This window comes from Arachis ipaensis, chromosome B5, assembly GCF_059453495.1.
Source record: "Arachis ipaensis isolate K30076 ecotype BB chromosome B5, ASM5945349v1, whole genome shotgun sequence".
In the NCBI taxonomy this organism is placed as follows: Eukaryota; Viridiplantae; Streptophyta; class Magnoliopsida; order Fabales; family Fabaceae; genus Arachis; species Arachis ipaensis.
This window is the reverse complement of record NC_142440.1, coordinates 108,906,308-108,923,921: the sequence shown is the minus strand read 5'-3', so window position 1 is coordinate 108,923,921 and position 17,614 is coordinate 108,906,308. Positions and strand designations below refer to the sequence as shown.

Sequence of the window (17,614 nt, the reverse complement as noted above, 5' to 3'; positions counted from 1 at the left end):
ATTTGATAAAGAGAATTATTGCCAGTTTAAAATCAATCAAAAAACAAGCATTAGTTCGTTAGTAGTATAGTCTAAACCAACAATGAATTCTCTAGATAAAATATTTTAAATTCAAAATATAATAGCCGAGATCAAGAGTAATTCAACCTCGGATCATCTTCCCTAGGAGTTGTAATTAAGTGTACAATTTATTGATTATGGGAGAAATGGGGGTTGGATGATAGCAATTGACAAGAAATTAAAATGCAAGAAGGTAGCTTAACATGCAAGAAATTAAATGAAGGCAAGTAAAGGCAATGAAAATGGAAATTAAGTGCTAAAAAAGACTCTTGGAAAGAAGTGGGTAATTAAGGATTCCTATCCTAGTTGTGGACCACAAACATGGTAATTGTGTGTGGATTAATTCCAATTAGTGAACCCTACATCGAGGATAAGTCAACTAGGCATAATTAATCTCAATCCCTAAGTCCTAAGTCAACACTAGTGGGTCAAATAGAGTCAAGAAAAACCAAATTAATTAACAACCCTCACACAATGTGGAATGGACATCCACCACTCAAGTTCACCTAAACTACACAATTTCTCAACCAAGAGTGAGAAAAACTAAGCAAAATCCCAACTAAGCATTTTGTCAAATACTTGGTGGGCATGTAAAGAAAGCATGGTAAAATGACAAGAAATAATAAATGCTACAATTACTAAGCAAGAAAGATAAAGATAGCAACTCAATAAAGCAATAAATGACATGAAAATATAAATTGCATTAAATGTAAAATTAAAATGATAAGAGTGTTCATAAGCATAAAAAGCAACAAAATGAGAAATTAACATGATAAACTAAAGAGATTAAGACAATAAAGTAAAGAAAGGTAGAAGAAACTAGATCAAAATAAGAATTAAACATAGAAATTACAAGGAAATTAAACTAAAAACCCTAGGTTCTAGAGAGAATGGGGAGCTTCTCTCTCTAAAAAATGAACTACATGACTAAAATCTCCCTAATTGCTCCCCCCTTCATCCTTCTTCAATTTGGCCTCAAATAGCTTCAAAAAATGAGTTGGATTGGGTTTTGAGGGCCCAAAAATCGCTGCCAGTGAGTTGCAATTAATGACGTCACGTGGAGGGACCTGTGCGGACGCATAGATGTGTGCGTCCGCACAGATGTTAAATCCTGACTTGTGCATACGCAAAAGTACCTGTGCATACGCACACTTAGACTTATGTTCACTATAGCAAATTGTATATCATTTTGAAGCCCTGAATGTTAGCTTTCCAATGCCGTTGGAAACGCCTCATTTGGACCTCTGTAGCTCAAGTTATGACCAATTTAGTACAAAGAAATTAGGGCTGGTAGCTTTCCAAATCCTTCATTTCTTGAATTCTTCCCTTTTGCATGCTCTTTTCCTCACTTCTTCAACCCATACTTACCTTGAAAACCTGAAAATCACTTAACAAATATATCAAGGCACCAAATGGGATTAAAGTGAATAAAATTGACTAAATTAAGCAGAAAAGAGCATGTTTTTACTTTCAAGCACAATTTAGGAAGAAATCTCAAAAGCATACTATTTAGGTGAATAAATGTGGGTTTATGTGATGGAATCCACTCAAATCAAACCAAAATATATCGTAAAATATGGATTCATCAGATACCTGATCTCTGGTTAATAAGCTAATTACATGATAGAAGAAAGTTCTTTTAGCTGTTGAAAGATTTGAAGAACATCGGAGGTAGGAAAGGATTCCTTCCTAGCTTACATTGTCTTGGTATTATCTAGCAGTATTCCATCCAAATGAAATGGAAATAACAAGTATGTCTCGTGGTTCCAAGATTTTTGTGGAGTAGGCTGCCAACAACAGGGCCATGTTCAACATAAATATAAAAGCATAACAACTGTAACAAAGGAAGGAACAATTAAGTTGCAATTCACACATCATTTTCATTCCCATGTAGTGAAATTATCACTTATCAACCTAGAACAATTAAGAAACTACACTAGCAATGCCACATCATACCACACAATTTATACATAATTCCAACCAAGTTTGGAAAACCAGATCTTGTAGCAGCAATAGATTGAGGTCCTTGTAAAATAGCACCATTAGTAGTGATATTATGTTTTCAAAGACATAATACCATAAACAAGAAGCTATTCTTATCGAAATAATCCAAATTTAAAAGGTTGAATAATAAACTAAAATCAACTTTGCCATGATATGCAGGATTTCACTTGGTACATATCACTATCCCATTACATTGACAAGCTTTGAGAGTCTCATTCTAATCCCTTCGTAATCACATATCTCAAAAGAATTTTTGTTGAGCATCCATAAGAAAAACTAGATACCCATCCTTTTTCCATTCAAAGTGCACATAGGATAGATGAATTACTTTCAATTTAAACCGGTTAAAATAAAACACCAAATACTGACTGTTGAATGCTTTTTTTGTCAAGGCATAGTTCAAGCGCCCGTAGAAGGTATCCCGTGGAAGGCATTGGATTCTACAGCCTTCATACATAGTATCTGAAAACTGCTGAATTCTAAACCCAGCAGATAGCATGTTTAAAACTTCAGGACATAAATCCAATTACATAGCCAATGCTAAAGAACAAATATGGAGGTTGAATAAACAGATCATTTTCTTGTTTTGATGAATTTATGTTTTTGATATGATTCAGAGAGGAGCGGGTATTGACTACTGCTCTAACTACTTTCCTTGACAGAAATGATTGCATGATTGAGAAGCAGGAGCAGATTTGGGTGGTTGAACAGTGATGAAACACGGATCTCCTCCCTGACCAACTCCAGTTGCTCATTGCTCTTGATGAGGACCTTTTTCATAGCATATGTTCCATCTTCTACATAAAAACACATCAACAATGTATCAATTTCACTCCGCTGAATCAAATTATGTATGCCACGTATTCAGAATCTTCTAAAAGGACAAGTATTACAACAATGAAAGCAAAAACCCTAGAAATGATGATTTTATATTTAGAGGCATTAAGCAATAAAAGAAATCATGTCGAACGTATGCTTATAAAAAATGATGCAAAATCATAATCAAAATGCAAAATAAAAAAGAAAACCCTAAGAAGCAACAATCAGAACCATAAAAAAATCAGAAAAATTGAAATAAAACCCCCAAAATCAGAACTATCAAAGAACCCCAAAAATTCAGATTCAATGCATTCAGAAATTTCATTCCCATAGTAAAATTCAGAATCAACGCATTCAGAAATTCTATTTTCATGCTAAAATTCAGAACATTCTCATTCTTCATTCAGAATCAATGCATTCAAAAATTCCATTCCATAGTAAAATTCAGAAGCTTCTTACTAATATGCAGAGGAGGAGGAGGGGGTTATAGCTGTGTGTAGTGTTGTCAGAGCTTGTGAAGAGGAGGAGGCGAGACAGGGGAAGAAGAGGAAGAAGGAGAAAGAGAGGGGTTTCTTGAAGATGACCACATACGTGGAGCCAAGACAGGAGGAGGAGGAGCCGTGGAGAAGATGGCCGCGCCGACGATCGTGGAGGAGAGCACCGCGCCTACGCCCATGGAGGAGAGCAACACGCCGACGCCCGTGGAAGGGAGCACCGCACCGTTGCAGTTTGGGGTGGACAGCACCGCGATCGAGACCTGCTATCGTATGTGGAGGAGAGCCGCGATCGTGGAGGGTGTGTCGCCGTTGGGGTTCGTTTCAAATGTTAGGGCTTACGATAGTGATGAACTGAAGAAAGTGATGAACTAAAGCAAACATATCTTTTCTTTTTTTTTTCTAAGTTATTTAATTGAAAAATAATTGGTGGGAATATGATGGAAAATTTTTCTCTAAAATTTTTAACTACAAATCATTTTAGGCAATTTTTTATAAATGTTATTTATTCAATTTTTTTGATAACCCTTATAATAAGTTATATTTTTATTTAAAAATATTGTCTTAAATAAATTATATTGTAACATTTTTTAAGTGTTGTTTTAGATGTCAAAGATAACACTTTTTATGGGTGGCCAAAAATTTTGTTATCTTTGCCTTACTCAAAGGCAACTTGTAAAAAATGTTGTCTTTTTCTATCTAAGGCAACTTTTGTTAAATGTTATTTCGAATAAGGGTTACCTTTGGCCAAAAATATTGTAGTGAAAACAATAAATGCAGGCTGCATTTTGGGCCAAAAGAAAATAAAAAAATTCAAAAATTCCGAAAAAGATAAAACACAGGCTGCATTTGTTTAGTTTCATAAACTAAAAAAAAAAAAAGAGTAAAATGCAGGTTGCGATTTTTGTCCATTTTATTGCACTACACAAAAATTTTTTCCATATGAAAAAAAATTACCCAAATTTGGTCCTTGAAGCTTTCATGAGACCAAACATTTCATTGACAAGTTCTCAAGTTACGATGTAACTAGATATTTATTATAATTTATTTTTAATTAAATATTATTTCTTGTAATAATAATTTTAAATATTATATCTTAAATATTTGTTCTTATATATTTAAAATTTTAGATTATATCTCTTGAAAGTTAGAATATTTAACATAATGAAATGAAACTAACAAATTAAAATTATATTTCAATGATATTAAAATTAAAATAATACTATTAAAATTAATTTTTCTATTTTAAGACGAGTATATATGACTTTTCTTTGTTTTAATTAACGAAAGTAAAGAACATAAATATTTTTTAATGAGTTTTAAATGTGTTAAAAAATTATTTGTTATACAATTTTATTATTTTAGATGTGTTATAAAATCATTTATGTTAAGAAAAATATAAACATAGATTTGAACAAATTTTAATTGTGTGGTAAAACTATTTTATGTATTATCTTATTATTTTGAATTTGTTAAAAAATTATTTATGTTAACAAAGTATAAGCACGAATTTAAATGAATTTTGGATGTGTACCAAAAATATTTTATGTGTTATCTTATTATTTTGGATATGTTATGAACAACTGTAAGATAATAAAAAAGTTACCACAAAAATAACCTTACAAGAAAAAGAGAAAATTAATTTTCAAACACAAACATATGGAACCAAAAAATAATATTGTACAAGACTGTACGTAAAGGTTCAAAGAGTGTAGGGACTCCTGGGCCGAGGTCTTGATGCTGATGCTTCGAGCTTCCCCTGTCTTTGTGAGGTTGTGAGTTTGGTGGATTGAGTAGGCGAATGGACTTCGCGTCTGTCTGTTACGCTTCTTCGGAGAAGTGACCGTTTAGCAGTTTTTGAGATGGCATTAAATTTGTGTTAAATATGCGCAGTGAGAGAGACAGGTGTTTTTCCACATTTGCCCTTCCCCTTTTATTTCTTATCTCTTATATATTCATCGGGAGTTTTCTTTTGATTTTTCAGAGGCTTTTCTCCTTCTTTCCTATTTACTCCGTTCTATATTTCGTGCACTACTTTTGCTCCATTTCTACATTTCCTTCCTTTGTGTTTTGTGCTTCTTTTTGCGCTTACATTTCTGCAAAAAGTACGCCATTTTCTGTCCCATTACTTGTTTCTCTGGTCATTTTCATTTTATGCCTTCTGGGTTACTATTTTTAGGTTTGACTGGTAGTCTATTTTACGTTTTGCACTTCTGTATTCCTTTTGGGCTGTGTTAGTAAGCAAGGGGGTCCCACTATTTTTGGTGCATAGAATTTAGTAGTTGGTAGGGTATTGATGTGAGATTGACATAGGATAGGATTTATATGCATTTTGTATTTTTGGGGAGTGGGCTAACAGTAATGCCCCCTTTGGCTATAGGTGTAGCACAACGGAAGACGGTTATGGAGAACCTGGGTCCAATTTTTCTGGCTGGGGGTTTACTTGATCATTACCATTGGGTAACTTCCGATGTGTTGGGTACGCCCTCTCAATTGGGTGAGGGCGATCTTCAAAAGCTTCGGGACGGAGGGCCGTATGGGTGGTGGTGTGACGGAGTAGCAGTATGAGCTTGTGCTCGCTGATGAGAATGCAAGGGTATACTATTTGAACTTGCACTCCCCTCGAGTTCCCGATTGCATATGGGTGCATGATCCTTTATTCAAAATGTTAGGGGTTCAGTTGCCCTTCTCTGAATTTGCCATAGCCCTTCTAAATCAAGTTTTTGCAGTGCCATCCTAGTTGCATCCGAATAGTTGGACGGCCATCCAAACCTTCAAATTGGTGTGTGAGTTTTTGGAGGTTCTAGCTCAGGTTAAGGTTTTTCTATTTTTCTTTCTTTGTATTATTTCACACAAGGAGGGGAAGCATCGGAAGGGCAATATCTCCTTTTGGGCTCAGCCGAATCATTAGATTTTCGACATTTTCAAAGATTTGTTTCATGGTATTAAGGCGGGGTCTTTCAAGATTCTCCCCGATCGAGGTCATCACCTGTTTTGGTTGACCCTGGAGGGCGAGCGTTAAATTGGCACTTATTAAAATTTTGGCACAGGGGCTTCCTATCTGAGCAGGGTGACTTGTGAGGGTTTGTCTCCCCCGAACAAAGATATTGCTGACATTTATTGGCAATATTTGGAGTGAAGCCACTAAATCCTCGTGATGTTATGGGTGATCCCGAGGCAGGTAGATCTTTTGCGGGTAGGTCTCTCCCTATTCTGAGTTTTTGAGTTTGTGGTTCATTGCTTTTATTTTTGGTTTGATAACTTGTGATTTTTACTTTGATTTTATAGTTGAGATGGTTGGCAAGGAGATGATATTTGCAAGGTTGAAGGCTGTTTATCTTCTCGATTTATAGGTTAGGGGTGACGGGGCCTCGCCATCGACTCCTCCAGTTGTTTTAGTTTTGGGCTCACAAATAGTGTCTCAAGATATGGTTACTATCGGGGCTGCTAGTGCCGATGTCAAATTGTTGAGTTCCCCGTCCCCCAGTTCGGTAAGAAGTGGAAGAGGCCTGTCAAGGGGAGTAACGGTGAGAATTTTCAAGAAGATGTGGTATTACCTCCATGATGGATAAGGGTTTTGATGCTCTGACCTTTATTGATCAACATCTCCTGCCAAGAACTGAGGAGTTCTTCTGTGATTACAACCTTGCGGGACAGGCTAAGTTTGTGTATCAGGCCCTTCTCTAATTTGCCACAACTGTGCCGAAGGCAGAGCTGATGTTGACTCAAGTGCTCCTTTTGGATGGCAAGTTTTGCCATTTTGAAGTGAAGGTTGAGAAACTGAAGTAGTAGCTAGAGGATGCTGAGACTGCCTGGGAGAAGTCTGTTAAGGATACGGAGGAGTATGGCTCGGAGATTCTGCATCTTTCTGAATGAGACACCAAGCTTATTTCCCAACAAGCTCGAGCTTAGAAGCAGGCCATTGATGTTGTGTTTGAGGCGTCTTCCACTCATTCCAAGGCGGATTCTATGAAGACCAAGGTCGCCCAACTGAAGAAGGATAAGGAAGGCCTGCTCGCCGATGCCAAGGAAGCTATTTCAGCAACCAAAGAGGCTTTAAAAGCTCAATTCCAGGTGTTGGCTCCCGATGTGGATGCGTTGGTGATGGGGGCCTTCCGAACCATGAAGGATGGTTAGATTGTGGACCTTGAGTGATTTGTTAGTGTTTTGTGAAAAAATATTTTGCTAAGTTTGTAAGCCGTGTATTCGGCATATACACTTTGTTTTTTGGGGCCTTTTAGGGACGTTATGAAGAATTTGGGTCTCGTGGTAGAGTAGTTTTTATTATGTTTTATTATTTTGGATATTTATTTTATTGGCTTTTGGGGTGATTGGTCCCCAGGGTAGTCGCTTTATTTTTCCCAATTTCCATTTTATTTGATTTTTGGATTTTACTCGTCTTAAAAAAATAAATAAATCCAATAAAATAAAAAATGAGAAAAATTTTATTAGAGGGTTTAAAAGAATGTGGGCCTTATTAAAACCTCCCTCTGGTTTGGGTAGGAAAGAGTGCTCGAATTTAAAACAAAATAAGAAGAACGAAAATACTTGAAAAATAACTTTTCCTAGGTTACCAACTCGGGGGTTCGATTCTGAGTAGTAGCGCCGCAAATTTGTGGCATTCCATGATCTCGGTAGTTTGTTACGTGAGTCGTTCCAATTTGTATGCCCTTTTTCCGATTGCGGAATGATAAACCTATATTTTATCATATATTTTGTGCTTAAATTGAGTGATTTATTCAATCCTTCACCCACTTATTCATATTAATTGCATGATTTTACTTCTCCTTCCTTATTATGTGATGTATGTGAAAAACATGTTTCCTATGCTTAAAATTAATTATTTTAATTACCCTTATTATCATTCGATGCCGTGATTAGTGTGTTGAGTAGTTTCAGATCTTCTAAGGCAGGAATGACTTAAAGGATGGAAAGGAAACATACAAAAATGGAAGGAAAGCACAAAACGGAGTTTTTTGGAGAAACTGGCATCCACGCGATCGCATGGGCGACGCGGGCGCATGCCAAGCGCGAATCAACAGCGACGCGGCCGCATGACTGACGCGTCCGCATGACTGACGCGTCCGCACGCCTTAAGCAAAACACATATGACGTAGCCGCATGACTGACGCAACCGCGTGACAAGAAAAGCTGCGAATGACGCGACCGCGTGACCCTCGCGGACGCGTGACAGAGGCCACGTACCAAAAATTGCAGAAAACGCTCCCAGCGATTTCTGAAGCCCTTTTCGGCCCAATTCCATGTCCAGAAGGCATAGACCAGAGGTTATGAAGTGAGGGAATGCATCCATTCAAACAGGGCTTGCCAATTTAGTTACTTCTCATGATTTAGATTTAGTTTTGAGAGAGGTTCTCTCCTCTCTCTCTTAGGATTTAGGATTTCTCTTAATTTTAGGAGTGACTCTCGATCCCAGGTTTAATGTTCCTTTACTTTAAGCTTCCCTTTCACTTTTATTCATTCCATTACTTTAGTTGATTATTACTTTTGCCATTTAATTTATGAATTCTTCTATGTTCCAGATTATTTGAATTAATGTTATTTGAGGTATTTCAGTTTATTATTGCTTTCTTTTATTTATGTCACCATTGCTTTCAATTTGAAGACATTTTTATTCCAGCAAATTTACTTTTTTCCTTTTGGTCTTGGTTAAGAAATCAGTAACTCAGGAGTTATCTTAGCTCAACATAATTGATAACTGTTATCTTTGCTAATTGAATTGACTTTCAATAATCCCAATCTTTTCTTAAGAAATAAAAAGGATTCGAAGGTCAAACTAATTAATCCCTTGACTTTCCTTTGCTTTAGCAAAGGTTAACTAAGTGGAATTAAGATTCAATCTTCTTTATTATTGAGAAGGGTAATGATGACAAGTCATCTTAGCCTAGTTTCACTAGCCTTTTTCTTTTGTTTTCAATTGAATTATGCATTTTCTTGAGCCATAAGCAAGCCAATTTGGTAGATTTTCATGCTTCCTTTGATTTAATCAACCATAGATGAATTAATGCAATTTCATGAGGTTTTATGCTATAATTGTCACATATTATGAAAGAATGAATATCTCATGATTTTGAGCATAGCTTTGATATGTTTGGTTTATTAATGATAGGTGAAGAAAGCTTGGAGAAAGGTTGAAGCAAGAAGGAATGGCTAGGAGGAAGAGAGGACAAAAAGTTTGAGCAAAAGTTTGCCTCAAACTTTAGCTCAAACTTTTGGAATAAGTGAAAACGAACCAGGGAGCAAAAAGCTTGACCAAAAGTTTGCCTCAAACTTTTGTGCAAACTTTTGGGCAAAAAGCTTGAGCAAAAGTTTGCCTCAAACTTTTTGGCAAACTTTTGGCATCACAAATCAACACCCTGGAGAGCAAAAGTTTGCGCCAACGTTTGCCTCAAACTTTTTGGCAAACGTTGGCGCCATGAACAACACACCCTGGAGAGCAAACGTTTGCGCCAACGTTTGCCTCAAACTTTTTGGCAAACGTTGGCGCCATGAGTGTGCAAGTGGAGCCAACGTTTGAGCAAAAGTTTGACCCCAAACTTTGGCTCAAACGTTGGTAGCAGCAAAATAGGGTTGCTGATATGAAAAGTTTGAGTAAAGGTTTGCCTCAAACTTTTACTCAAACTTTTACTCAAGCTTACATGATTCCAAACTCGGTTCACTTCGGTTCTTCTCCAAACTCCAAGAGCAATCAACCAAGGCCTCTATCAACCCAATTCCATCAAGAGCAAAGGCCCAATTGAAGGCTTGAAGACCATTTGAAGAAAGTGTATAAATAGCATAGGATTTAAGTTTTCTGATAGCTTTCTTTTCGGTTTTGATTAGTACACTTAGTAGAGAGCTCACTTTACATTTTCTTGGCATTGTTGTTCTAATTCATGGGAATTTGGGAGGAGAATTGATTTCTCTTCTTCCTTGTTCTTGCCCAGCACTCTTTACTTTTCTTGTCTTAGATCTTGGGTTGGAGAATTGAAGGAAATCTGTTTCGATGTCATCCTGAGATCTCTCTGTTTCATTTTACTGCATAATTGAATTTCCATTTTGGTTAATTGCTTCTGTCTTCTACTTTCTCTGCAATTTACAATTTACAATTCCTTTGCAATTGTTCTTGTTGGATCTAGGAAGGCATTGAGATCTAGACTTGGTTATCTAGTCTCTTGAGTCCGGAGATCTGAATTCTCATTTTACTTTCTCTGTTTAACGCTTTTCATGCTCATTTACAATTCTGTTTTTAGATCCGATTCAATCCAAGTCATCTTATATTTCTCTGCTTGTTGCAATTTTACTTTTCCTTGTTTAATTTCTGCAAATCCAATTCCCAATTCCCTTTACAATTCAAGCCATTTACATTTCTTGCACTTTAAGATTCTGCAATTTACATTTCTTGCGTTCTAAGTTTCTGCCATTTAATTTCTTGTTCTTTAAGATTCAGCATTTTAAATTTCAGTTCTCTTTAATTTCATGCAATTTACCCATTCCTTTTACTTTCTATGCAATTTAAATTCTGCAAATCACAAATCTCTCAACCAAATCTTGATTCGCTTGACTAAATCAACAACTAAACTAAAATTGCTCAATCCTTCAATCCCTGTGGGATCGACCTCACTCCCGTGAGTTATTATTACTTGATGCGACCCGGTGCACTTGCCGGTGAGTTTTGTGTCGGATCGTTTTCCGCACATCAAGTTTTTGGCGCCGTTGCCGGGGATTGATTAGATTGACAATGATTAAGTGAGGTGGTAGTTTAGATCAAGCACTTTTTCTCTAATTTTGACTAACCCACTAACTGTTCGAGACTTTGTCTCTACTAACTCTAACTGCACTCAAGTTACAGAGTGCTCTGTTTTAGTTTCTGGTTCTATTTGTGTTTCTGATTTTGTGATAGGAGGAAAGAGCAATAAATCCACACCTTTTGATCCTGAAACATTTTGGAGGTTCAGGAAAGAGGCAAGAGATAGAGGGGAGAAATGTTGGGGTTCAGAAAATCCCCACTGAGAGTTTCTCACCAGGGGATAAAGTGATATTAAACACCCAACCAATGAAGGTGCCTCCACAATTATCTGAGTACTATACTGTGAACCGGATCCTTCCATATGAACACCAAGAGATCATCAAAGAAAAGACTGGAAGGAAGTTCACAGTAAGAAAAGAAAAGCTGAGGCACTATGATTTTCAGCCTCCATGATCAAAGAATGAAGGATGTCAAGCTAGTGACAATAAAAGAGCGCTTGTTGGGAGGCAACCCAACCTAAGGTAGTTTTCTTTTCATAGCTATTTTAATAAAAAGGTTAATTAATTTTATCTATATTGCAAGAAGCTAAGTTTGGTGTTGCACACCAAAACAATCTAAGGGAGAATGAAGGATTCTAAGTTTGGTGTTCCACCAAAATTTCATCATGAAACGCATTCTCACTTTATGCATAATGCTAGCTTCAAGCATTTAGATAAACGAGTTAACTATTCTGCTGTTTCCTAAGTTTTCAGTTTTATTACTTTTGAAAAAGAAAAAGAGTTTCACACATGGTTAATCTGATGCATGAGAACCATTGGCAAGGTACTAAGTTTGGTGTTCCCACACCAAAGTAAGTTCAAAGGCCCACAAATAAATCATGCATGCTAACCATTTTTCAAGTTCTTGGGGAACAAGCAACTTTCAATATCATTGCAGAGTGTCATACAAGCTTTTGGAAGGATTAAGCATCATCACCCAAAGAAATGAAAGAGGAATGCTAAAACCAGCAATGAGGATGATGAGGAGGAGGACAGCAAGTAGATTCCAAAAGGTTGTATTGTTCAGTGATTGTTTTATATCAGATACTGCTATGATTGAAAGTGATATAATACCCCTGCTTGTCTGCATAGTATAGTTTTTCTGTAATTCAATAAGCAAGATGCTTGATCATTTACAACATCATACTCTCCAAAACTTGTTTGCACTCAAATTTTCAAAAAAATGCATCACATGAAAGTTCTTTGAAAAGAAGGATTGAGGAATTAAACAATTTTGAGGCAAGCAAAAGATTAGGAGAAGTGGTGGTTCTAGTTGTATAATTATGTATTGAGGTTGCATGCTTATGAAAACTTGCATGGGAGCTCATAGGCGGGACATAGAGTTCAAAGAAGTGTTGTGGAGATTCTCAAAAATTTATTGATCCAAGAAGCAGCAAACAAAACAAAAGAAAATAAAGAAAATACAAAAACAAAAAGAACATGGCCCAAGGCTCTGAGCATCAATTACTAGGCAAAAAAAAAGGAAGAAAGAAACAAGAACTCAAAGAGTTGTTATCCTAGTAAATGCTTGTGGTCGAACTGTGTCAAAGAGAGAGGCTTGAGCAAGTAAATCCTTAGGGGTGCTTTAACACCTAATACCTTAAAACCAACTGGTTTGGGAGTATTGATTGAAAGCTTATCTAAAGAGCCGCTTTGAGACATGACACTAAGAGTCAAGGCCAAAGCAAAGAAACTATAAGCTGCTTCAAGGTGATTACATATAAAGAGATCTCTATGATACCATTTGGATGAAAGTCCTAAGACCTAAGACTCCCAAGATGTAGGGACTAGTAAGCACTGAGGCCCTTGCATGAGCACATGATTTAGAGTTCAACCCACTGTCACTTGATCACTTCACTCACAGGATAGTACATGTAATTTCTCAAATCCATTCTGTTTGAAAGAACCTTTGAGCATAATTCCTTTCTTGCTTGGGGACAAGCAAGCTTTAAGTTTGGTGTTGTGATGACAAGTCATCTTAGCCTAGTTTCACTAGCCTTTTTCTTTTGTTTTCAATTGAATTATGCACTTTCTTGAGCCATAAGCAAGCCAATTTGGTAGATTTTCATGCTTCCTTTGATTTAATCAACCATAGATGAATTAATGCAATTTCATGAGGTTTTATGCTATAATTGTCACATATTATGAAAGAATGAATATCTCATGATTTTGAGCATAGCTTTGATATGTTTGGTTTATTAATGATAGGTGAAGAAAGCTTGGAGAAAGGTTGAAGCAAGAAGGAATGGCTAGGAGGAAGAGAGGACAAAAAGTTTGAGCAAAAGTTTGCCTCAAACTTTAGCTCAAACTTTTGGAATAAGTGAAAACGAACCAGGGAGCAAAAAGCTTGACCAAAAGTTTGCCTCAAACATTTGTGCAAACTTTTGGGCAAAAAGCTTGAGCAAAAGTTTGCATCAAACTTTTTGGCAAACTTTTGGGAGAAAAGCTTGAGCAAAAGTTTGCCTCAAACTTTTTGGCAAACGTTGGCGCCATGAACAACACACCCTGGAGAGCAAAAGTTTGCGCCAACGTTTGCCTCAAACTTTTTGGCAAACGTTGGCGCCATGAGTGTGCAAGGGGGAGCCAACGTTTGAGCAAAAGTTTGACCCCAAACTTTGGCTCAAACGTTGGTAGCAGCAAAATAGGGTGGCTGATATGAAAAGTTTGAGTAAAAGTTTGCCTCAAACTTTTACTCAAACTTTTACTCAAGCTTACATGATTCCAAACCCGGTTCACTTCGGTTCTTCTCCAAACTCCAAGAGCAATCAACCAAGGCCTCTATCAACCCAATTCCATCAAGAGCAAAGGCCCAATTGAAGGCTTGAAGACCATTTGAAGAAAGTGTATAAATAGCATAGGATTTAAGTTTTCTGATAGCTTTCTTTTCGGTTTTGATTAGTACACTTAGTAGAGAGCTCACTTTACATTTTCTTGGCATTGTTGTTCTAATTCAAGGGAATTTAGGAGGAGAATTGATTTCTCTTTTTCCTTGTTCTTGCCCAGCACTCTTTACTTTTCTTGTCTTAGATCATGGGTTGGAGAATTGAAGGAAATCTGTTTCGATCTCATCCTGAGATCTCTCTGTTTCATTTTACTGCATAATTGAATTTCCATTTTGGTTAATTGCTTCTGTCTTCTACTTTCTCTGCAATTTACAATTTACAATTCCTTTGCAATTGTTCTTGTTGGATCTAGGAAGGCATTGAGATCTAGACTTGGTTATCTAGTCTCTTGAGTCCGGAGATCTGAATTCTCATTTTACTTTCTCTGTTTAACGCTTTTCATGCTCATTTACAATTCTGTTTTTAGATCCGATTCAATCCAAGTCATCATATATTTCTCTGCTTGTTGCAATTTTACTTTTCCTTGTTTAATTTCTGCAAATCCAGTTTCCAATTCCCTTTACAATTCAAGCCATTTACATTTCTTGCACTTTAAGATTCTGCAATTTACATTTCTTGCGTTCTAAGTTTCTGCCATTTAATTTCTTGTTCTTTAAGATTCAGCACTTTAAATTTCAGTTCTCTTTAATTTCATGCAATTTACCCATTCCCTTTACTTTCTATGCAATTTTAATTCTGCAAATCACAAATCTCTCAACCAAATCTTGATTCGCTTGACTAAATCAACCACTAAACTAAAATTGCTCAATCCTTCAATCCCTGTGGGATCGACCTCACTCCCGTGAGTTATTATTACTTGATGCGACCCGGTGCACTTGCCGGTGAGTTTTGTGTCAGATCGTTTTCCGCACATCAGGTAACTAATTTGGACTTCCAATTTTTCATCCCTTTCGAAAAGTTTGCTTTACAGTATTTATTTATTTTAATTGCTATTTAAATTATTTGTCATATTGTTCCTCATTCTTTAAACCCCGAATTTACAATCTCCATAACCAATAATAAGAACATACTTCCCCGCAGTTCCTTGAGAAGACGACCCGAGGTTTGAATACTTTGGTTAACAATTTATTTAGGGGTTTGTTACTTGTGACAACCAAAACGTTTGTACAAAGGGATTTTTGAAGGTTTAGAAACTATACTTGCAACGAGGATTTATCCGCAATTTTCTAGACCACGTAAAAGTTCCTCTCGTCAAAATGGCGCCGTTGCCGGGGAACTGCTAACGTGTGCCTTATTATTGGTTATTGTAAATATTTTTCTTTTACTTGTTTATTTATTTCTGTTTTTTCCTTTTTAATTTTATTTGCTACTATGAACTCTCACCCCTCTCGCTTTGAGTTTGGTTCTAACTTTGTTGAAGGAAATAGAAGCCACAGCAGGAATTTGCATCAAGGTCAGACCAATCAAGGATGGATGGAGCCAAGAGGATCTAATCAACCCTTTAGGCAACAACACCCTCCAAGATATCATGGGCAACGACCATTCTACAATGCATACCCAGCTGATAGATATGGTGGACAACCTTGTAACTACCAACAAGCCCCACCCCGTGCCTATAGACCATCCTCTCAACATAACCTCGATCCACCACACTCACAAGCTTCTCTTCGCCATTCGCCACCACATGATCCCTATTTACTCCAGTTCCAATCCAATCACTCCCAAGCACCACCACTTTCCTATGTATCATGTCCAAATCCATCACCCCGAGAATCAGAGGTTCGCCTTAAGGAAACAGTAAATAAACTTCAAACAACCATTCAACAATTGGAGCAAGCAGTAATTCAATTAGCTTCTAGACATTCAAACATTCAAGGACCAACCACAGCCCTATGTGGACAATATAACGAAGAGCGTAGCATGAAGAAAATACTAGAAACTCCAGTGGACACGACAGAGAATGAATTCGTACTATAACAAGTAGAAGAAGCTGTCATTACGCAAGAAGAAGAGTTGGTTGAAGATCTAGGAGACGCTGAACCTCCATGGGAATTCAGAGCTGAGGAGAACTCCGTCAAGGACATTGCAGTTGATGCTAAGGAGGACAGTGCACAATCCCCAAGGCAAGTCGTTTATGAAGAACTAGACGGAATAACCCAGGACACAAATTCCCCTGATGATGATAGTCACAAGTCAAGTTCTCTTAGTAATAAAGTTGCATCCGCAAGTGAATACTCTGAGATCGAAGAATCTTCCCCAAATGGATACGAAGATGATGCAGAGGTAGATTTCTCTCAACCTCCAATCTATGACTCGAGTGATGAGGAAGACACAGAAGACTTTGACCAGGACACAGATGCATTTGAAGAACCTTGCAAAGAAGTGGAGGAATTCACAGAAGAGCACAAGGGAGTAGAACTTACAGAACCACCGAAAACACCTACCCCAAGGCCATTACCACCCAATACAAGCTTCAAGTGGGTACAATCCTTGACCTTTAACTTTACTTTTTCACTTGAATACGGTTTGCTTGAAACAGATGGCCATCTTAGAGCTCTCTGCGGCTTTAAGAGTAAGAGGGAAATGGCTCGTGCTCAGAGCTGGTGCACAAGGTTCAATAAGGTTCCACGCTTCAACTTGAAGTGCACGAATTGGTATCATATTCAATCGAATGGATCTCGGAAAACGTTTGGTCACCATGGTGAGAATCTACTTTCTAAATTGCCCGGATGGAAAAATATAGATCAAGACGGAGGCGGATTTAAAAGTAAAGTTTGGGATCCTGGAATCTATTCCGACATTCGTCATTCCGGGAGCCTAAAAATTTGTTTGAAGCTGCTCAGGAGCTTTACATGCCAAGTTTGGGACCCCGGAGGCAATTGGCATTCCAAGCATTGGTGGAGACTTTTGGATAAATTTAAACATAAGCCGCCATAACAGGAAGCGCCTCCAATGTCCAACTTAAGGACTTTAACTAAAAGTGCTAGCTGGGAGACAACCCACCATGGTATGATCGTTCATTTTTCAATTTTTATTTCGTTTTGTTTGTTTTCAAGTTTTATTTTATTGAACCTGGAATTTTGCATCGCATTCATATTAATCATTGCATTCTGCATACTGCATAAAAAAAAAGGTGCGCGACGCTACCGCATCACTCATGCGATCGCATCATATTGCGAAAAACACTACCCACGCGACCGCGTGACCTGGAGATCGGCGTAAAGATCCAAGATCCAGAAAGTTAGGCTGGAATCGTGCGGCCATTGTGCGTTTCGCATAAATGATCCACACGATCGCATCATCCACGCGATCGCGTCACTTGCACAATGTCAATCCCACGCGGCCGCGTGAGTGCCGACGCAACCGCGTCGCATGGATTGCACGAACACCCTAAAGGAGACAGAGAGTTGCGTTGAAACGACGCTGGATTTGTGCGTTTAGCACAAATCCCAGCGACGCGATCGCATGCGTCAGGCGATCGTGTCATTCAATCTTTTTTGCCCTCTATGCGATCGCGTCACCCACGCGATCGCGTCACCCCCCATTTCGCTCCAGCCACGCGACCGCGTGCCCCACGCGGTCGCGTGGATTCAAATTTATAACCCCCAA

The 17,614-nt window shown here is 37.7% G+C and overlaps 1 pseudogene; it reads right to left on the bottom strand.

Moving 5' to 3' along the window:
- LOC107640801 (uncharacterized) overlaps window positions 1–3,559 on the bottom strand; it is a 28,877-nt pseudogene extending 25,318 nt beyond the window's left edge.
- Window positions 3,560–17,614: the final 14,055 nt, after the last annotated feature.